General features: G+C 34.2%; 1 protein-coding gene across 2 annotated transcripts in view; it reads left to right on the plus strand.

Moving 5' to 3' along the window:
• LOC106463143 (UPF0489 protein C5orf22 homolog) overlaps nucleotides 1-24,029 on the plus strand; it is a 183,491-nt gene that overhangs the window by 14,760 nt on the left and 144,702 nt on the right. The window lies entirely within an intron of this gene.

A 24,029-nucleotide genomic window follows, 5' to 3' on the forward strand; every position in this document is an offset into this window, starting at 1 on the left:
AACATTCATACTATGCATAGAATACACACGGAGATATCAGGCCGCATCCAAATCTTTACTGGGACAATTAGTTAACGAACATTGCAGCCGAAAGAGGGACAACAGACATATTTGTTATATCATTATCAAAAGAACTCTTACAAAGCGAAGTTGGTTTTTTGTGTGTGTTTTTTTTTTACATTATCACGAGTGAACAAGAAACTAAATGTGTAAACTGCCCATTTCTTACATTTTTGTTAATTCGACCAAAATAGTATTGTTTTCTAGATGTGAGTAATCATTAATTTTACTCTCATCAGTTCAGTAATGTGAACAGTACTAATCATTTTACTGTCAACAGTTCAGTAATGTCAACAATGCTAATCATTTCGCTGTCAACAGTTCAGTAATGTCAACATTAGTAATCATTCTACTGTCAACAGCTCAGTAATGTGAACAATATTAATCATTTCACTGTCAACAATTCAGTATTGTGAACAGTACTAATCATTCTACTGTCAACAGTTTAGTAATGTGAACAATACTAATCATTCTTCTGTCAACAGTTCAGTAATGTCAACAATACTAATCATTCTACTGTCAACAGTTCAGTAATGTCAACATTAGTAATCATTCTACTGTCAACAGCTCAGTAATGTGAACAATGTTAATCATTTCACTGTCAACAATTCAGTATTGTGAACAGTACTAATCATTCTACTGTCAACAGTTTAGTAATGTGAACAATACTAATTATTCTTCTGTCAACAGTTCAGTAATGTCAACAATACTAATTATTCTATTGTCAACAGTTCAGTAATGTGAACAATACTAATCATTCTACTGTCAACAGTTCAGTAATGTGTACAATACTACTCATTTCACTGTCAACAATTCAGTAATGTGAACAGTACTAATAATTTTACTGTCAACAGTTCAGTAATGTGAACAGTACTAATCATTCTACTGTCAACAGTTCAGTAATGTGAACACTACTAACAAAAGCAATTTTACATTCTGAAACTTTTCATGAAACACTTCCCCACGGAAATACACAGCAGCAACAATACTAGAAACTCAGCAGCGATGTTTCAAAGAATGTTTCATTGTGTATTCCGGCTGCTCTACCGATTTTTTTTTTATTCCAGTGATTTGCAATCCTTCCTTTTGCCAAATTATTCTACAATAATTTTCACACTCGTCTGTCAGCAAGTCAGGCGCTACCATAAAAATTGAGAATTACGGCATGCGGAAAACAAAAAAAGGATAATGATAAAAATACGGATTTCGGGGTGCAGATAAACGAAATGGGTCATTATTACGCGAGAACAAACATCGGGGGAATCGGGAGATAGTCTTTATGGGGAGGGGGATGTAATTGCACCCTTATGAGGTACACACACTCTCTTAGTGTCAGTAAAAATCGTACTGGTAGTAATATTGGCCCAAAGAAAAAGACAAGATTTTTAGTATATGTTTTATTCAACGGTAAAAACTAAATCGAAACGGTTTATTATTAGTTTATTTAACTTGAATTGCCGTATTTCGTTTTGTTGTGTGGTATACTTGATGAGACCCTGATATGCCGTATTTCGTTTTGTTGTGTGGTATAATTCATGAGACCCTAACAAGCCGTATGTCGTTTTATTGTATGGTATACTTGATGAGACCCTGATATGCCGTATTTCGTTTTGTTGTGTGGTATAATTCATGAGACCCTAACAAGCCGTATGTCGTTTTATTGTATGGTATACTTGATGAGACCCTGATAAGCCGTATATCGTTTTGTTGTGTGGTATACTTCATGTGATCCCTGATATGCTTCTTGAGACACCTCATTACACACTGTTCTGTTCTGGAGATTCGTTATAGCACACTGTCTTTGTAATACTACCCTGGTGATTTAAATGTCTTTGTAATACTATCCTGATAATTTAAATGTATTTGTAATTCTACCCTGATAATTTAAATATCTTTGTAATACTACTCTGATAACTTAAGTGTCTTTGTAATGCTTCCCTGATGATTTAAATGTATTTGTAATTCTACCCTGATGATTTAAATGTCTTTGTAATACTACCATGATGATTTAAATGTTTTTGTAATACTACCATGATGATTTAAATGTTTTTGTAATACTACCATGATGATTTAAATGTCTTTGTAATCATACCCTGATAAGTTAAATGTCTTTGTAATACTACCATGATGATTTAAATGTCTTTGTAATACTACTCTGATAACTTAAATGTCTTTGTAATCATACCCTGATAAGTTAAATGTCTTTGTAATACTACCATGATAACTTAAATGTCTTTGTAATCATACCCTGATAAGTTAAATGTCTTTGTAAAATTACCATGATGATTTAAATGTTTTGTAATACTACTCTGATAAGTTAAATGTCTTTGTAATACTACCATGATGATTTAAATGTCTTTGTAATACTACCATGATGATTTAAATGTCTTTCTAATACTACTCTGATGACTTAAATGTCTTTGTAATCATACCCTGATAAGTTAAATGTCTTTGTAAAATTACCATGATGATTTAAATGTCTTTGTAATCATACCCTGATAAGTTAAATGTCTTTGTAATACTACTCTGATGACTTAAATGTCTTTGTAATCATACCCTGATAAGTTAAATGTCTTTGTAATACTACTCTGATGACTTAAATGTCTTTGTAATCATACCCTGATAAGTTAAATGTCTTTGTAAAATTACCCTGATTATTTAATGATGATTACGGTAGCAAGCGTATGTTTATGGTTAAATTAAAGGCATTGTTTAAACAAACATAACAAAACTTCAGGCGAGAAATCAAATCATTAAATAGGTATCAAGGTCAGAAGCTATGTATGTTTCCACTTTTCCAAGTATTTTGCAGAAAGTTAAAAATTATCTGCAACACGCAGTGGAGATCTAGATTTAAAACCGTGTTTTCTATACTACCCTAAACGTTAAATGAAAGTTCAGAATAAACAACTATAATTTCACGTATTTTAATATATGAAGCTATATATCGCTGTAATGTTTAATGTGAGTGTTAACAGGGGGTGCTGTAATTCACTCAGAATATAATGTAGGCTATAAAAAAATATTTGTTTAAATTTTTTGTGCTTGAAGTCTTACAGTGATTAACTGTAGGAAGACATAAGAATTTTAAAATAAATTATAATGTTTGTTTGTTTTTTCTATGGAAAATGGCCTAATCACTATAAGTCTGCCGGGATAAGAAGATAGCTAATCTCCTATAATAAATTGCTATAAATAAGAAAGAAAAAACACGATAATTGTTAAATTTTCATTGGTATTTTTTTTACTTACACTGAACATTAAAATATACCACTTAATCTTGAAAAAGTTAAACAGAAAAATATTTGGGTAGGTACGTAGAGAGAGAGAGAGACAGTCAATAGATAAGTTGGCAAAAAGAGATAAACGGGTAGGTAAGGTATGTAGTTAAGTAGAAAGTAAGATAGTATCTTTAGATAAGTTGGTATAGAGAAACAGATATGTACGTAGATGGACAGAGAGAGAGAAATGACAGGTAGAAAAAGAGAAAGAAGCAGACAGATATAAAGATATAGTGTAATTGCTGAGAACTTTAATCATTATGATCGTTTTATTGTTAGTTTTTATATGCCTGCATGACGTGTGTCAGTACATTAAAAACGGTGATCTAAGCCGAATACATGCATGGGATAAAAAAAACACATTTGATAAACGATTATTCCTATAACTTTACTTATAAATACTTCTACACAATAATTACTGTATGAATTTCTCGTAATTATATATTACAATTTCTCATGTTAGCGTTTGTGCCTCTTTTGTAATTCGGTAAAATAATTCAGCAACATATTTTTTTTTTTTTACTTCTCAATTGAATATAAGATTATATTCGTCTCCTGAAAGTTCGGAAAATAGCACTAAGTTACACAAGGGCTATCAGCGCTAACCGTTCCCAAATTTGAACTAATAAAGTAAGAGGAAAGCAGCTAATCAACCGCCAACTCTTGTGCTACTCTGATCGAATAGTAGAACCTAACCCCCACTCTTGTAATAATTCACCCACGGCCCCATTTTGCGGATCGCGTTTTTTAACGTTTTTCCAATAACGGAACATGAACCAGGAATCCTCAGCTCTACAGTCAGGCACGTTAACTACTGGGTCCGCTTGTTCCTTTTATTAACATATAACGTTGCCGAGACAGTTAGATAAAAATAACGAAAGTGGAACTTCTGTTGTTGGTTACTGTTTAATATAGGTAAGACTACATCTAATACTGTTTAATATAGGTAAGACTACATCTAAGACGGTTTAATATAGGTAAGACTACATCTAATACTGTTTAATATAGGTAAGACTACATCTAATACTGTTTAATATAGGTAAGACTACATCTAATACTGTTTAATATAGGTAAGACTACATCTAATACTGTTTAATATAGGTAAGACTACATCTTTTACTGTTTAGTATAGGTAAGACTACACATATTACTGTTTGATATAGGTAAGACTATATCTATTACTGTTTAATATAGGTAAGACTACATCTATTACTGTTTAATATAGGTAAGACTACATCTATTACTGTTTAATATAGGTAAGACTACATCTATTACTGTTTAATATAGGTAAGACTACATCTATTACTGTTTAATGTAGGTAAGACTACACAAATTACTGTTTAATATAGGTAAGACTACATCTATTACTGTTTAATATAGATAAGACTACATCTATTACTGTTTAATATAGGTAAAACTACATCTATTACTGTTTAATATAGGTAAGACTACATCTATTACTGTTTAATATAGGTAAGACTACATCTATTACTGTTTAATATAGGTAAGACTACATCTAATCTTTATACGTCAAGATAAAATCACTGCTCTTAAACAAAAAAATTATTCTACATAACTAACTTTTTCCAAGTGTATAAAGAGTTATTCAAGAACTCGCAAATCACGTGGGACGCCACTTTTAATTTGCGTTTTCAGTGCTACTGACATTACACAACTGCAGGTTTATATAGGTAATTTAAAAGGATAAGTTTGGTATTTTCACAAATAATTTGCATAAGTCACGTTAACACCATGTATTTATCTCATTTGTCCTCTAATAATGTTCGTAAAGAAAGTAAACTTAAAAAAAAAACACAAAAAAAACAGATATTTGATTCATTTATAAAAACTAAGCCGTAAACTATTTACGTTTGGAATAAAGCTGATTCCCGAAGTACCACATTTGAAATTGCTTAACTCCTATACAGGAAACTTTGATGTTCTTCGACGCCGATTGCATGCTTCCAAAATATTTACATATAAGTTCGTTTCCCGCCTCCTGCGGGTGAAGCTTTGTTAAAGCAGAGTTGCAGTGGGCGGGGTCTTAGCACAATTGATCTGCATCAACAAGAGGAGGGCTCTGCAGCTGGTGAGAGGGCAGGACGAGTGTCACTGAAGGTAACGGTAATTCTTTTTTCCTTTCTACGACGTCATGTATTATATACTTATGCATTTGAACAGGATATATCTTTTTGATAATGATATAGACTAGCCTACCATATGCTTTCCTTTTAATTGCTCACTGTTAGTTTACGCATTGTGATTTTACTGTACATTAGTTATCTGAAAATGTACAGTAAAAAAATAAAAAATAGAAAATAAATTTCGAAGTTTTGAAACTCAGTGGTCTCTGAAATTTAGCTTACCAACACTAAAAAAAAAAAAAAATCCCAATTTTTGATTGGCTTATTTTCCATGCTTCGTGAAGATTCAGAATACTACAAACTTAACATCAGCGATAAACTAGCCAAACTTCAACTCAGTTTCAGCTCTTCCCTCTGAGGTCAGTTATAATCTATACGAAATCAGTCATCACATAGCAACAATGGTAGCCAGCATCAGTTTTCATCGCCCCACCCAAATCAATCGCAAATTTATAACAGGAATGAAGTCTATCATGACTTAATGACGATAACAACCGAGAATCCATGGATCGCGACCACTTATCTTAAAATCGCAATCCGTAATTTGGGACCGTGGGTGGATTGCAAGAGTAACGGTTAAATTCCACTATTCGATTAGGGCAGGCGGTAGGTGCTGTTGACTATCTGCTTTCATTCAAGATTTCCAGTTCAAAATTAGGCACGGTTAGCTCAAATAGCTATTGTGTAAGTTTGCGCGAATATCCGAAAACAAACAACCAACGAGCTTAAAAACTAAAAGGATGACGCAAGGGTATACGTCGAAAAATGTAGTGTATGAGATTGTTTTCCAGTCTCGTCGGGTTTTTTTACCACTTTTTAACCTTGTACAGTAAGTTATTATTTTTAGTAAGTTGGAGACTGGAAACAATCTCATTTTTTATAGAATTGTGTATAAAATAATCATTGTTTTTTAAATTTTAATTTTTAAGATTGAACATTACACACGTACCAAAGAAATTTTGAAAAACCCAATGAGCTGTTAAAGTATATGTTATATATAAACGTAACATACACGTGTTATGTGTGCTACATGTGCTTTTTACGTGTGCTACATGTTCACCTACATACCATACAAGTGTCACGTTGATGAGGAATCCGAACGTGATCTTAGTAAGTGAACAGTAAGTTTATTTGTGTCTTACATACAGAGGGAAAAAAAAGAAAATATTGTTCAGCCTTTAAGAACTTGCACGTAAACGTATTTAGATTTCTTCTCCCCTACCTAATTTATATTGGAGATCAGACAAGCTTTTATAACTTAAGATTGAAATTAAAACAGTTTAAGGAGGTTTCTTCAATCGCATGTCAAGCATGACCTTTTAGGTCTTTTGTAAGAGGTTGTCTTTGAATTAAGTACTTCTTTCATACTGTTAAAGTTGCCCTAATTAATAGGAAAATAGAGTTGTTATCATTCCGTTTGGAATATAGTAATAATACATACTTTGATTGTTCTTTACAAAAATGAAGTTGGTAGCATCAGACCTATAGATCTTCATAGCTTTTCTGATCAGAGCACTGGGGCAAAAACAGATCTTTATAGCTTAACTGGTCAGACCATGATAGATCTTTATAACTCTATTGATCAGATCAAGATATATCTTCATACATTTACTGATCATATCAAGATGCATTTTTATAGCTTTACTGATCAGTACACTGGGACCAAAACAGATCGTTATAGCTTTAGTAATCAGACAAAGATAGATCATTATAGCTCTCCTGATCAGGCCAAGTTAGGTCTTTATACCTTTACCGGTCAGACCAAGATATATTTCTACAGCTTCACTGATCGGAGCACTGGAATCAAGATAGATCTTTATAACTTTACTACTTACACAAAGATGGATATTTATTTTTTTCGTGACTTGTTACAAGTGTCGTTGTACTGTGTTGTATTTATGTATTTAAGTCGTCGTTATTAAACTATCATCAACGTTCTTTTAAGTTCCCTGGTTGAACTTGTTGTAAAAGCTCATTTTATATGACTTCTAACTAATAAAACTTGTATTTAGTGTATTATTTAGTGCCATATTTTGTATTTAGTGTATTATTGTGATACCTGCCATATTTTATATTTAGTGTATTATTGTAATACGTGCTATATCTTGTATTTAGTGTATTATTGTAATATCTGCCATATCTTGTATTTAGTGTATTATTGTGATATCTGCTATATCTTGTATTTAGTGTATTATTGTGATATCTGCTATATCTTGTATTTAGTGTATTATTGTGATATCTGCTATATCTTGTATTTAGTGTATTGTTGTAATATCTGCCATATCTTGTATTTAGTGTATTATTGTAATATCTGCAATAATACACTAAATACAAGATATGGCAGATATTACAATAATACACTAAATACAAGATATGGCAGATATTACAATAGTACACTAAATACAAGATATTGCAGATATCACAATAATACACTAAATACAAGATATGACCGATATCACAATAATACACTAAATAAAAGATATGGTGATATCGGTCATATCTTGTATTTAGTGTATTATTGTGATATCTGCAATATCTTGTATTTAGTGTACTATTGTGATATCTGCTATATCTTGTATTTAGTGTATTATTGTAATATCTGTCATATCCTGTATTTAGTGTATTATTGTAATATCTGCTATATCTTGTATTTAGTGTATTATTGAGATATCTGTCATATCTTGTATTTAGTGTATTATTGTAATATTTGCCATATCTTGTATTCAGTGTATTATTGTGATATCTGCCATATCTTGTATTTAATGTATTATTGTAATATCTGCCAGATCTTGTATTTAGTGTATTATTGTAATATCTGCTTTTCGTTTTATTCTCATACTTGGCGAGAAAATTACTGTCTTCATGACAAAAAATTATAAATTACATCTCAAAGTAGGCTAAATGTTATTACCTTAATTACTTGTACCTTCTTTTTCAGTGAATCCCATAAAAAGAAGTGTAGAGCAAAAAAGTTAAATATTTCTCTCTGTTTTTATTTTTAAAAAACAATTAAGTGTAAACGATCTTTCTCTTCCACCAAAGTCTGAAGTCATTTTACTGATTTCTTAGTTAATTAACATCTTTGAAGTTACAGATAATCACTTGAACCTTAATTAGTACATTCCTGCATCAGAAAATCTACATTGATAAAACAGTTACCATCTCTAGTGCTTTTACTATATTGGGTATAGGATCCAAAAATGACAGGTGACTTTGATGTTTATTATAGGTACGTTTACCATACGCTCATATAATAATCTTGTATGAACTATTAATTATATTTACATACTAGCTGTAGTACCCGTCCCCTGGACGGAAGTTATATCAAGATCAATGAAAGGTTATATTAGGACATGAAAAGTTGCTTCCCTTATATGTAATTGTAAAAAATGCCCATAAAAACTGTAAAACACAAAATGTGAAACCGCAAAATTTGCATGTATCTCTGCATGGACCCAACAAACCTTCCTGCCAAATTTGGTGAAGATCCATCAACAGGGGGCGAAGTATTGGTAAAAAAACGCCCATAAAACCGCAAATTTCAAAACTGAAAATTTTTATGTACCTCCCGCATGGGCCTAATAAACATCCATACCAATTTTGGTGAGGATCCATCCACACCCTGCGAAGTAGTTACATGGACAGACAACAGACAGTGCTATTATATTTATATAGATTAATGTATTTTTATCTGTTATATGTTTGGATAATTTGGTATTCGGTATTTTGAACCTGAATGACACTTCATATAGGGTTAACTGTCAGGTCACAAACTCCTAAAATTCAGACACATCCATCCCTATTTTAAAAATGATAAACAGAAAGAGGTCAACCACCAACCAGTAGCGTCCACTGCCTATTCGGTAAATCTTAATCGAATAGTTGGAATGACTGTCACACTTATAACGCCCCCACAGCTGAAAGTGTGGAGAGAATTCAGCGGCATATCATGCTTCGAGCGTTGGACTTCTGAAATGTAGCTCGACAAACTAACCTCTAGGTCTCCTTCTCTCGCTAAACGACACCAGCACTTGCTAGCTACTTAACAGGAGAAAATGTTTGTGAAACAGCTAGTGAAACACACATAGCTGAGAGACTGCCTATACACAGAAGTTTAAATACCGAAAGCATTCTTCTTCATCAGAAAGCTTTAAATGAATGGAACATTGCGGTAAGTGTCATTGTTACTGGGAATGATGAATATTTATGATTTTCCGCTATTATTTCAAAATCGAGTATATATATTTTTTTGTGAGTGGATATGCAGCACTGTTAACTCGTAAAATACTTCCGTTTTCAGAATTTTCATGATTATGTTGTAAATTACATTGAACAAGGTATATTGTAGTTGCTGGTAATGAATTATGTCACCAGAAAGTAAGTTAATGATAAAAAAAAACATGCAGGGTCAAAAACGCTTTCTAAATAAAATTCCTTTACCCCTGAAGAAGACCGGTCCTCCTGTCGAAAGCGCTAGAGTTTTATTGCATTATTTGATTGTAATCTTTTTTTTGGGATAATTTAGGTTTTACATTAAGTAATGCTTGTTTGGAAACAAGGTATAACAAAGCAGGTTATTTTTGGGATATTAAATATACAGAACTTTTGATTACGTCTATCTAAATGTATATCACCTGGATTATAGAAGGAGCGTCTGAGCTCATTTATTCTTGCGCACCGTTCTGTAATTATAATTATTGTTAATTTTCGTACAAACTTGATATTTAGTGATAAAATGAAAGCAAAACAGTAATATATATTATAATTTTATTTCTCTTTTTTGCATAATAAAATTACGTATTGTATTCTTGTCAATAAATGACAGCCTAAGTTCTGATTTTGGTAAGTTTATCCTAGAAATGCATATCAGTTAAATTAAACAGAACCTAGAAGATTATAACACGGCCAAGGTAAACGAGCATATTTGAACACTGAATTTTGCCCATTTGTTGGAACCACTTGATAGCTATTGGACGTCACCTAAACCCTTGTCTACTTCTTATTTTCCTTTTTCGTTTCTTCGTCAAGGTTTTTCCACTACCTTATTTTAAAGAAGGACCAAGAACGCGTTTGTTTGAATAAAATGTCATTACAAAAACAATAAACGTGATTATTTCTACCACACATAATAAGAAAAACGATGATGTCGTAGAAGGATCTCTTCTTACAGAAGCGGCTGTATCAGGGTTGTTGTTTAAAAGATAAGCAATAGCTTAAGGGTGAAAAGGGAGTTTGTTAATTCTTAATACTTTGTGGAAGTATAAAAAAAAGGAGCAAAGAGGAGTAAGGTGCTAACTTACACCTTAAAATACCTTCAAGCTTGAGGATGGAAAAGGAGTTTGTTAATTCTTAATACTTTGTGGAAGTATTAAACAGGAGTAAAGAGGAGTAAGGTGCTAACTTACACCTTAAAACACCTTCGAGCTTGAGGATGAAAAAGGAGTTTGTTAATTCTTAATACTTTGTGGAAGTATAAAAAAGGAGTAAAGAGGAGTAAGGTGCTAACTTACACCTTAAAACACCTTCGAGCTTAAGGATGAAAAAGGAGTGTGTTAATTCATAATACTTTGTGGAAGTGTAGAAAAGGAGTAAAGTGCTCATTTACACTCTCAAACACACTTAGATTTTTGAGCGTGTGGTTGGTTATATGCTGCACGTGTGTTCTATAAAAGTTGTGACTACTTGTAAACATTCATAATCATGTCAACTAACTGCACACATATGTCAGTATAATAAACTTGTGGAATTGAATTGTACGTGTATACTCGTGGTGACAAAGGGTTATTTTCGATTTTTGAGCGTGTGGTTATATGCTGCACGTGTGTTCTATGAAAGTTGTTACTACTTGTAAACATTCATAATCATGTCAACTAACTGCACACAGATGTCAGTATAATAAACTTGTGGAATTCAATTGTACGTGTATACTCGTGGTGACAAAGGGTTATTTTAAGATAGTTTTTTTGTTTGTTCTTACTTGGCCCAGCTGTGACTCAATGGTTAGCGTATCGGGCTTTCGGTCTCAAACTCTGTGCCTCGGGTTGTCGGAAAAAAGAAGAAAAAAAAGATCGCGCCCAGCAGTTTGAGGCTGTGGATGCGTTATAAGAGTGACGGCCAACTACGACTTTCCTATTACAGTAGCCCGAGAGTTGGTGGTAGATGCTGTTTATTAGCTGCTTCCTTCTAGTTCAGTTCAAACTTAGGGACGATTAGTGCTGATAGCCAGCCCTTGTTTAACTTCGTGCTAATTTCCGAACGAACAACCTTTAAGTGACGAATGCAGTATTAAAAGAGTAAAAAACACAAAAAATGACGTTTTTTGGCACAATGAAAGGTAAAATCTTTATTATTATTTACAACTAACTAGTTTCGGTAACAAAGTAATAGCAGCTAATATTTCTAGATAAACTTTTTTTTTATCTTTAAAAAAATTCTGAAATTTAATATAAACGTACTTTGTTGGTGCCACCCAGTAGCACAGCGGCATGTCTGCGGACTTACAACGCTAGAACCCGGGTTTCGATACCCGTGGTGGGCAGAGCATAGGTAGTCCATTGTGTAGCTTTGTGCTTAACTTCAAACAAACAAACTTTTTTGGTTTGGTTTTGAATTTCGCACAAAGCTACACGAGGGCTATCTGCGCTAGCCGTTCCTAATGTAGCAGTGAAAGGCTAGAGGGAAGGCAGCTAGTCATCACCACCCACCGCCAACTCTTGGGCTACTCTTTTACCAACGAATAGTGAGACTGACCGTCACATTATAACGCCCCCACGGCTGAGCATATTTCGTGTGACGGAGATTCGAACCCGGGACCCATAGATTGCGAGTAGAGCGTCCTAACCAATTGGCCACGTGTATTTTGTTTTTGATTCAAAAGTGTCATGTGTATTGCCTTATAGTTGCGTTGATTTAGTTTTTATGTCTTCTATAAAATATAATAAGCAAAAACAAAAATGGTACTTAAGTGTTGCTCGCCTTGAAGGTCGGAACCCGAATATTTTAGGGTTATAAGCCTTAACGCTAAGAAACCGAAAGGCTTTTGTAGATTCAGATCCAGTACTTGATGATTTTTACCCGAATAAAGGTTCACGTATAAAAAACAAAGTGAAGAATCGTACCTCAATGGGGGAAGGCGGCATTTGCAATAATAATACGCCACCCCCCCCCACCCCCAGTGGCACAGCGGTATGTCTGCGCACTTACAACGCTAGAAACCGGGTTTCGATACCTGTGGTGGGCACACCACAGATAGCCCATTGTGTAGCTTTGTGCTTAACTTCAAACAACAACAATAATAATAATACTAGTTTTTTATCAGCGGTTACTAACTGCTGTGAAGACTGGATATCATCAACGTTTTTAGGATATATCATTGGTATAATTGCTCTTTCGGGTTACATTTTAGGAGCTTTCTACAAGTAATATTACTCACAATATCTTGGCGACGTTGATGTATATGCGAAATTAGCCTAAGGAGGATCAAACTCTGCTTACCGTGACTGTAGTCCGGTACTAAATGATGTAGGCCTATCGTCACGACGAGTCGAACTCTGTAGATTCGTTTAAAACTGACTTTCTTTGTGATAAAAACCTGTAAAGAAGTTCTGGAAGCTAAGGGATAGTTTTAGATATGCGAAAGAAACGTCCCTCCTGGTGGGTCAGCGGTAAGTTTACAGAATTAAAATGCTAAAATCCGGAGTTCTATTCCCTGCGGTGGACAGAGTACAGATAACCCATCGTGCATCTTTGCGCTGACAAAAAAAAAAATCTTAAGAAACTGAAGTGAAATAAATGAGAAAACGCAAGGTTTTTCTACCAGTTTTCATTAATTTGACATGCTTGAAAAATATAACCGTTCAAATCTCGATCATTCATGCGAGACAGCCGACGCAAGCTTGCGAACCTGTTTTTAATTGAAAACATTATCGTTTTTCCAAAACTCCCAAGTTGTGTAAAGGTGTGCAACGGAAGTGCAGTTGTCTGAGATTCGTCACAGTTGTTTTAATATTTGTAAGTGTTACAGTTGAGGTGATAATAGAAATTTAGGAATTTTAAAAACAGTACTACACAATGAGGTTTAAGTAATCACCGTATTTTAATTATATAAAGTATTTAAGTAACCACCGTATTTTAATTATATAAAGTATTTTAGTAACCACCGTATTTTAATTATATAAAGTATTTTAGTAACCACCGTATTTTAATTATATAAAGTATTTTAGTAACCACCGTATTTTAATTATATAAAGTATTTAAGTAACCACCGTATTTTAATTATATAAAATATTTTAGTAACCACTGTATTTTAATTATATAAAGTATTTTAGTAACCACCGTATTTTAATTATATAAAGTATTTAAGTAACTACCGTATTTTAATTATATAAAGTATTTAAGTAACTACCGTATTTTAATTATATAAAGTATTTAAGTAACTACCGTATTTTAATTATATAAAGTATTTTAGTAACCACCGTATTTTAATTATATAAAGTATTTTTCTTTATGTTCCATCGAAGTTTAATGATTGTGGCATTGTTCTGGAGCTAAAACAATCTCATTTTTCTTTCTGCTAAATACAGGTTTGGTCTGGTTTGTTACGCGTATTCGCGTAAAGTTATTCAAGGGCTGCGTGCGCTATACCGTTTCTAGTTTTTGAACTGACAGGTTAGAAGAAAACTAGTCAGTCAACAGCACCCACTACCAACTCTTGGGGCTACTCTAATCGAATAGGGTATTTGACAGTAACTCTTGTAACGCACTCACCTCCCTAAAGGGTTTTTTTTTAATTTCGCGCAAAGCTGAACAATTAAAGATTAATTATAAAGTGAGAGACTACCCAATAAATAAAAACTAGGAGACTAATCAACATACAGAAACTGAGAGACTAATCAACATACAGAAACTGAGAGACTATTCTTAAAGTAGAAAGTGGGAGATTATTCATCATGTAGATACTAGGAGACTAGTCATCATGTAGATACTGGGAGACTAGTCATCATGTAGATACTGGGAGACTAGTCATCATGTAGATACTGGGAGACTAGTCATCAAGTAGATACTAGGAGACTAGTCATCATGTAGATACTAGGAGACTAGTCATCATGTAGATACTGGGAGACTAGTCATCATATACAAACAGACTATTGTTACGTATTACAAGTTCGAATGGTTTATTTGTTTGTTTTGGATTTCGCGCAAAGCTACACGAGGGCTATCTGCGCTAGCCGTCCCTAATTTAGCAGCGTAAGACAAGAGAGAAGGCAGCTAGTCATCACCACCCACCGCCAACTCTTGGGCTACTCTTTTACCAACGAATAGTGGGATTGACCGTCACATTATAACGCACCCACGGCTGAAATGGCGAGCATGTTTGGTGGGACGGGGATTCGAACCCGCGACCCTCAGATTGCGAGTCGAGCCTCCCCAAAGTGCAGATAAAATAGTAACAAGAAAGGTGTACCCCCTCCCCAAGACAGGAACAGTTTATTATACATGTTATAATATTTATTTCTAAGCCTTTTTTAAACGGATAATTTATTGTTACATGTTTTCCCACATATGGCGTTCGTGATAAATGTTATACCTTTGCAAATCAATTGAAAGCAAAGGGTCCCCTATCCGTCTTTATCTGTGTGTGTGCGCGCATTATGCTACCATATTGTTTTGTGTCAAAATTCTTGTTACGGTGGATTTGTCGTAAATTTCCAGTAATCAAAAATCGAATTAACAATCTCTGTTCTTCACTTTCACGACGCCCCCCAGTGGCACAGCGGTATGTCTGCGGACTTACAACGCTAGACACCGGGTTTCGACACCCGTGGTGGGCAGAGCACAGATAGCCCATTGTTTAGCTTTGTGCTTAATTACAAACTAACATCGGTTGTAATAATTAAAAATAAAATATATTTAGATGTGCAAACTAAATTTGAACTATTAGCTGTTCTCATAACAGATAAGTATATGGGCTACTTGTATTTCTTATTTCTGTGCCCTCATGTGGCTTAGCAGTACGCTTGAAATCCAACTTGTATTTCGAAGATCTGTACCCTCACGTAGCTTAGCAGTACGCTTTAAATCCTACTTGTATTTCGAAGATCTGTTCCCTCGTGTGGTTTAGCAGTACGCTTGAAATCCTACGTGTATTTCGAAGACCTGTGCCCTCATGTGGCTTAGCAGTACGTTTATAATCCTACTTGTATTTCGAAGATCTGTACCCTCATGTGGCTTAGCAGTACGCTTGAAATCCTACTTGTATTTCGAAAATCTGTACCCTCATGTGGCTTAGCAGTACGATTGAAATTCCACTTGTATTTTGAAGATCTGTTTCCTCATGTGGCTTAGCAGTACGCTTGAAATTTTATACAGTGAACACTCGTGGCTCGATCCCTGCGGTGGTGTTGCTTTGCGTTTAACAACGAGCGAACAAATCGATGATCTCGTGTCAATCACACGTACTGAAAACCGGATTTTTCAAACGAGTTTTGCTCTAGTACTTTGACTATGAGGCATTTGACAACAGTTAATAAACCTTTCTTAAATAGCATAACTTTCCAGAAAGTTATTTTGCAGAGGTGATCTGAGTTTTGAGGTATTTTCTATAAATATTTGAATCTTCTCATTATACCTACTTAGAGTTGTACACGCAAGTCTTTCTTACGCCCAACTTTGCATAATTTATATGAAATATCGTTGAAAGTTTATAGCTGTATGGTATACTTGTCTCCTTTATTTACAACCACACAAAAATATATTTTCCTATCTCTCTATATTTTATATTAATTGCTAGCCCTGTTGATACGCAGGTACATTGCTTTTTACGGGTTTTACTGGTTTAAGAAAACAGTATTCCAAGTTTACCTTGTGCGTATCAATAAGTAACTTGGAGTGGAGTGTTCTATTGTTTTTTTCATAAGTTTGTAAGATAGTTTTGCCAAAAATTTAAGATACAACTTTTAAGGTTTTACTTCCAGTGCTCAGCGTTTACGTTTAATATTAAACGTTTCGTTGAGTTCAGAACGGAGTCTGCTAGAAAGTAAAAAGTTTAATGCAGTGTGCACCAGTCTTGATGTTTTCGAAGTGAGAGGACTGAAAAATGCCTATTGTGACTCAAGTGAGAGGACTGAAAAAGGCCTATTGTGACTCAAGTGAGAGGACTGAAAAAGGCCTATTGTGACGTTCTTCTTTCTTTTTTCTCCGTTTAAGTTCGTAATAAATGAAACTTTAAATGGACTCGCTCATCTAACAAAGCAGTCATAGTTTTCTCGAGACGTATATAAAACCTTAAAATTATAGTTAATGGTCCTCATGTATTTGCCGAGGGCTTTCTTGAAAAGTAGGAGTTATGAAACCACCCTCAAATCATTGTACCACTTACTGAAATTAACAAAAGGCTGTTGTTAACAGCGGAGGATGGTTATGGTCTCAGTGACATATAGCTGAAGATGTAATTATTTCAAACATACATTTAAGTTATCAAATATAAAGTGTCATATCCAATTTAATTTTATCTAGGTTGTTAAATATTGTAGAGACGCGAAATGAAATGTGTAGAAAAAGATGATTATTTTATTATATGTTTCTTCTTGACAGGAGGGAGTTTCAACATGTGCCTCAGTTAACAATGGCTAGTAGTGTGAGGAGTTTCAAATTACTGTCTGCTTTTCTATATTATGTGTTTATCATTACGACGTACGTAGTTACAGTATTACCCACCGCGTTGTTTGCTTAACGTTAACACGACTACAGAGGAAGATAAAAAGGAATTTCATAAATTCACTCTGTACACTTGTCATTATTACAACATGTTAAGCATTCACTCTGTACATTTGTCATTATTACAACATGTTAAGCATTCACTCTGTACATTTGTCATTATTACAACATGTTAAGCATTCACTCTGTACATTTGTCATTATTACAACATGTTAAGCATTCACTCTGTACATTTGTCATTATTACAACATGTAAAGCAAATGTACAGAGTGAATGTCATTATTACAACATGTAAAGCATTCGCTCTGTACATTTGTCATTATTACAACATGTTAAGCATTCGCTCTGTACATTTGTCATTATTACAACATGTAAAGCATTCACTCTGTACATTTGTCATTATTACAACATGTTAAGCATTCGCTCTGTACATTTGTCATTATTACAACATGTAAAGCATTCGTTCTGTACATTTGTCATTATTACAACATGTTAAGCATTCGCTCTGTACATTTGTCATTATTACAACATGTAAAGCTTTGTTAATAGCTCTCATTCTCCATGGAGGTTGTTTCGATATTACTTCGCCCTGAGAGTTACTGATTCGTCCGAGGAACAAGATGTTGATGTATTTTAAGACATTATCAGGAATTGTTAAATGACCATACTGATTTGAAACTTCGGATAAAAAAACCAAAGTAATAATTTTCAAAATAGTTTATCTTTTCTTCTCTAATGTTATAATAAAACAGTTATAATTCTAACAATTTATAATATGAAATTTTATCCGTTCGTTAAAAAGTAACTGGATAAAGTTTTAAGATTTTGATTATTTAATAGTTGAAAAAAGGAAGCTGACGCCACTGTGTCACAATAAACCCCTAAACACCCCTGCAGCTGTGTAGGCTTATGATTAGAGTGCAGGAGAAAGTATGAGCATGTTGACGTATTGCATTAAAAATAAAGTTTGAAGTAAACCGCAGAACATGAAAAATAACATACAGAAAACGGTTAATGAAAGGAATGGGATTGTTTGTTTTTGAATTTCGCGCAAAGCTACACGAGGGCTATCTGCGTTACCCGTCCCTAATTTAGCAGTATAAGACTAGAAGAAAGGCAGCTAGTCAACTCTTGGGCTACTCTTTTACCAACGAATAGTGGGATTGACCGTCACATTATAACGGCTGAAAGGGCGAGCATGTTTGGTGGGACGGAGATTCGAACCCGCGACCCGCAGATTGCGAGTCGAGTGCCCTAACCACCTAAAGGAAGAGGAACTTCGAATTCACATAAAGTTTATACGAAAACGACAACTCCTTCTATATACACAAAATAACCGTTTGTTTCTTCTTTCATTGCAGAGAAGCATTGTTAGTGTTATTTCAAAATCTGATAATAAAATTTGGAATCTTAAAAAAGGGTTGAACAATCAGAATATTTTATTTGCTTCTGTAGACTGAAATGATTGAATGATATATTGACTTACACCAATTCGAACAAATGTAAATGGAACGAAAACATATTCGAGGCAGATGTGAAATTTCTGTTTATGACATATTAACATATCAATTCCAGGCTGTTATTTTTTATTAACAACCTTGCTGAAAACAACTAAAAGACACTTGTAATGTGTTTTTACCAACAAACAGTACCGCGCCCTTACAGGGATAAAGATGCGACCAAGAGTTAAGGGTGCTGACAGAGGTAAGACACTTGTAATGTGTTTTTACCAACAAACAGTACCGCGCCCTTACAGGGATAAAGATGCGACCAAGAGTTAAGGGTGCTGACAGAGGTAAGACACTTGTAATGTGTTTTTACCAACAAACAGTACCGCGCCCTTACAGGGATAAAGATGCGACCAAGAGTTAAGGGTGCTGACAGAGGTGTAACCGTAACGAATTTTAGAAATTTACATGTAGGGTGTCAGAATCAGTCTTGCTGCTGACAAGTACAGACTGCTCTAACGTCACGTTTCACACTTGTGTATTTCAATTTAAAATCTCATCTTTACTCGCATCTAGAGTCACAATCGTTTGTAGCACGCATTATTGTTAACCTTTTCTATGGAACGTTCGAAATAAGTTCGTAAGTAAAAGCCAATTCCAGTTGTTATCCCACATTAGTTGCTGTCTGCTCGTGAACTACTTGGAATACTAAACAAGGCCTAGCATAATAACCATTAGAATTATGATTGGGAATAGTTAACATCATGGTGTGTAGTTTGATATACAGTATGTTTACTTCTGACTAAGCAATAATCTTTGGACGACACTGAAATGGGTGAATTTGTTTTTATAACTTCATGAAAAGGTACAGGAGAGCAGTGTTCACTAGCCGTCCCTAATTTTGAAATTATGGACTATACAAGGAAGAAAGTGAACACCACCCATGGCTGACTCTTGGGCTACTCTTGCTAAACCGAATAGTGTGATTTGACTATCGAACATACGGCTCCAAAATAGGGAGCGCGATTTTTTGTTTATAATTTGTTTTTTTTTGTGTGACAACGAGACTCAAGTCGCCGGACTTCAGAACAAAGTATGCTAACAACTGAAGATGTTATGGATTCTGAAATAGTTATACTTGGAATAGATTCGGCGTTTTAGAAAGGCTTCTTTTGTACCAGTAGGTTGGTATATGTGTACATACGTGTGTTGGGTAGGCGTGTATGTATGTGTGTGTATATATTATTTTCTTGCGTAGTGTTTCTCAATATTTTCTATTCCAGGGACCGATTCTCTGCTTCCTTAAACTGTCGCGGATTGATAAACTGTAAGTACAGCTCATTACGATTTATAAATGGATATTTTATCAGTTTTTGTTTGTTTTCGACATGGTGGTTGTGACGGTACAGTGGACGAGAAACGTTGTATTAGTGCATTGTTACTATTTGCAAGTGCGATAAGTACAAATGTGCCACCGTTTTTGACACCGGCGTAGTAACGTGTTTTGATTAGGTGAATAACTTTCAACGAGCCAGAAATTGGCACGTATCTCTTACACATTGTTATTAAGCAACTAATAACAGTATCCAACATGTAAGTTATTTTGAGAAACATAACAAACTAGACTTTATAGTCTGTACATTTCATTGTTATTTTGATCCTCCTAGGTATTCCTCTTCTTGAAGATGATCGATCCCACTTATCCCTATAAGTGGAGAGAGCGAACTGGTAGTAGAAAAATGACACGGCACCGATAGAATTAATCAAGTTTTAATACACGTGAAAAAACTTTTCGAATATTCCTTAACTGGCTGTAAAAAGTTGGAAGGTTTTTAACACAAAATTTTGTTTTTGCACAAAAGTAAAATTTATCTTTTATTTAATTATGTATAATGAAAAAGGTTTTAAGTAGTTTAGGAATTGCTATGTTTTTGTCGTTGTTTGTTTGTTTGTTTTGAATTTCGCGCAAAGCTACACGAGGGCTATCTGCGCTAGCCGTCCCTAATTTAGCAGTGTAAGACTAGAGGGAAGGCAGCTAGTCATCAGCATCCACCGCCAACTCTTGGGCTACTCTTTTACCAACGAATAGTGGGATTGACCGTCACATTATAATGCCCCCACGGCTGAAAGGGCGAGCATGTTTGGTGGGACGGGGATTCGAACCCGCGACCCTCAGATTGCGAGTCGAGCGCCCTAACCACCTGGCCATGCAGGGCTTGTCGTTGTTTACAATGGACGAAAATGTGTAGTAAATCAGAGTATTTGTGGAATAGAATCATAAACAAATTTTCCTATCATTACTTACGTAGGAATTATAAGCTAATATTAAGTTTTTGAAGAGTTGTGAAGCATCGTAGACGTTAGGACGAAACAATATGTATTGTGTGCAAGGGAGGTCAAAGGAGAGTGAAAGATGGGACTTTTTAAATTAATCACTGAGTGAATGAATCTTGGGAAATTTTGAATAGAACTTGGTGTGGGTGTTTATTGTGCAGACTGCATTTCACACATGTAGATTATTCGCTGTATTCACCCACACTGATATGAGCCACTTTTGTTAGAAAAGATGCAGTGAACTAGTGCTTTTAATATTCATTGCGGTTTTAATATAAGAATAAACGAAACCTTACTTTTGACTACTAAATAACAAACAGCGTTAACACATTATGTGACTACCTTTATTCATCAGTTCCCCAAATTACTTATAAACAATTATGTTAATTAATTTTTCACACAATTGTTTCAGTTCGCCTATAATGTTCATAAAATGTTTTTTTTTACACTTAAATATTTGATTCCATCATTAGAAATTAGAAATTTATTTCTAATTCTCGTGTTCATTAGAAATTTATTTTTTAACACTTACTTGTTTGAGTTCGCCTGTATTGTGTACTCTAGCCCTGCATGGACAGGTGGTTAGGGCGCTGGACTCGCAATCTGAGGGTCGCAAGTTCGAATCCCCGTGACATTAAACATGTTCACCCTTTCAGCCGTGGGGGCGTTATAATGTGACGGTCAATCCCACTATTCGTTGGTAAAAGAGTAGCCCAGGGATTGGCGGTGGGTGGTGATGACTAGCTGCCTTCCCTCTATTCTTACACTGCTAACTTAGGGACGGCTAGCGCAGATAGCCCTCGTGTAGCTTTGTGCGAAATTCAAAACAAACAAACAAGTGCTACTCAACTTACTAAGAGTTGCATTCAAAATAAACAAACAATATTGTTTACGAAAAATGTGTTTTCTCTAATCAAAATGGTAGAACTTCAGTTTTATTTACTACCTTGTTTTCGTAATATCTTATGGAAAACGTTCGCTAGTTCACTTGTCAAGCAGTCATTGTAACATAAACTGGCTTTTCAAGAATAATTTCTTTCCATGTTTAAAACTACGATGTTTCGTTTCATATAATTAGGTCTTTGAAAAAACTAGCTTCATTGTATGTTTCACTATATTTCTGAATTAATGAACGCTGTTCTCCAGCAGTAATTTTGTATTTAAACGCTAGGAATCATTAAATGATAACCCTCTTTCTCCGTTTAGCTTTCATTTGTGACCTTCGCTAAAGCTCAGCTATTTTTTGTGTCTGTATTATTATATTATACTTTTTTTTTCTGATTTGGCGCCACTTTCCACATTCTTGATCACTAGTTATTAAGTATTTATTTCCTATTGTCTTATTGCTAATGGATAACTACTACGTGCACCAAATATCCTAAAATCTTTGTTTTCATTGCTTTATCTTTTAAACATTTAAGTTGCCTGGTCTTATAAGATTACCAGTTGTGAAACTTAAGCGTAAGTAATACGTGAATTTAACGTTTCGTATGCTTGTTTGTTTATAATTAAACACAAAGCAACACAATTGGCTATCTGTACTCTGCCAACCACGGGTATCGAAACCCGAATTATAGCGCTGTAAGTCCACAGGCATACCGCTGTGCCACTGGGGGGGGGGGTTGAATTTAACGTCTTCGAGAAAAAAAGAAAATATCAAAAAATATAAATGTATGTACATTAAATCGATTTAATGGTTATGAGTAACTGATATTTAGGAAAATATGAATTGTTTATGAAAATTAATCTTAATGCAAATTTTTTTTCCTTATTTTTGCAAATGTATTTTTTCTAACTTATTAGCTAGAATTAATGTCTACATCGAAACATTTTATTGTTGCATTTGAGATATCGTAATCATGTTTTTAAGTTATTTTGTAAATCGATTAAAAATATTAGCATCTTTTACTCGTGTAATTTATGCTAAACTAAGATCGGTGTAATTACTGACTTTTTACCATCTAATTCGGTAAAGCTTCTATATGGCTGTTCTATTCTGTAAGAATTTGAACTTACCACTTAAACATATGTTATCCACTTCATTAATAAACAGATGGGTGTATTAACAGGGGATGTATAGAAGAGTAAGAATTTGAACTTACCACTTAAACATATGTTATCCACTTCATTAATAAACAGATGGGTGTACTAACAGTGGATGTATAGAAGAGTAAGAATTTGAACTTACCACTTAAACATATGTTATCCACTTCATTAATAAACAGTTGGGTGTACTAACAGGGATACTTTTGTTAAAGGGAAACTGTTGGTTCTTTTACTTACCAATTATTCAAATTCTGTCTATCTGAAAACGGCTACAGCTATAATGCTTTACTTGTATAAGCGAAATTTCCTCATCCTATTTTTATGTAAGCGAAACGTCACGTTATGTATTTGTGTAAACGGTACGTTACGTGTTTTTTTTCTTTCCTGTGTAAGGCCGAGCGTAACTCAGTGGTTATCGTGCTGGATTGTAGATCTGTGGGTCCAGCGTGCATGTCTTGCCATGGGTACATAAATCCCAATATTCGGCCAGACAAGTAGCCCAAGTGTTGGTCGTGGGTGCTTAGATTTATGCATATATATGTATATATATATATATAATAATAACAATTTTCCCAGTACATTTTCTAAATTAAATAAATAAAAACAGGCAGACCTGAAATATATATGTCTCTTGGTAAAATAAGAAATGTTTAATTATTTTTACCAAATGCATGATCAAAAAAAAAGGAATATTTTTCGAAGGAAAAGTGTAAGAGAGACATTATATGTGATGGATCGTTTTACTTAACTTCTAAACGTAGTAGAGAAATGACTTGATAAACTGACATCACTAGACTGATAAGACATGTCGTTGTAAGTTTGTTATGAAAGCTATAATGTGGACATTGTAAAGTATATTAATTACAGTATGCTAATTTAGCAGATGTTTTTATCATGAATATCAAACTGTGATTTTACCGGTTCAGTTAAACGATAAATTATATTTTCTCTTACACACACACACACACACACACACACACACACACACACACAGTGGTCGT

The sequence above is a fragment of the Limulus polyphemus genome, unplaced genomic scaffold (genome assembly GCF_000517525.1).
Source record: "Limulus polyphemus unplaced genomic scaffold, Limulus_polyphemus-2.1.2 Scaffold1334, whole genome shotgun sequence".
NCBI classification, from domain to species: Eukaryota; Metazoa; Arthropoda; class Merostomata; order Xiphosura; family Limulidae; genus Limulus; species Limulus polyphemus.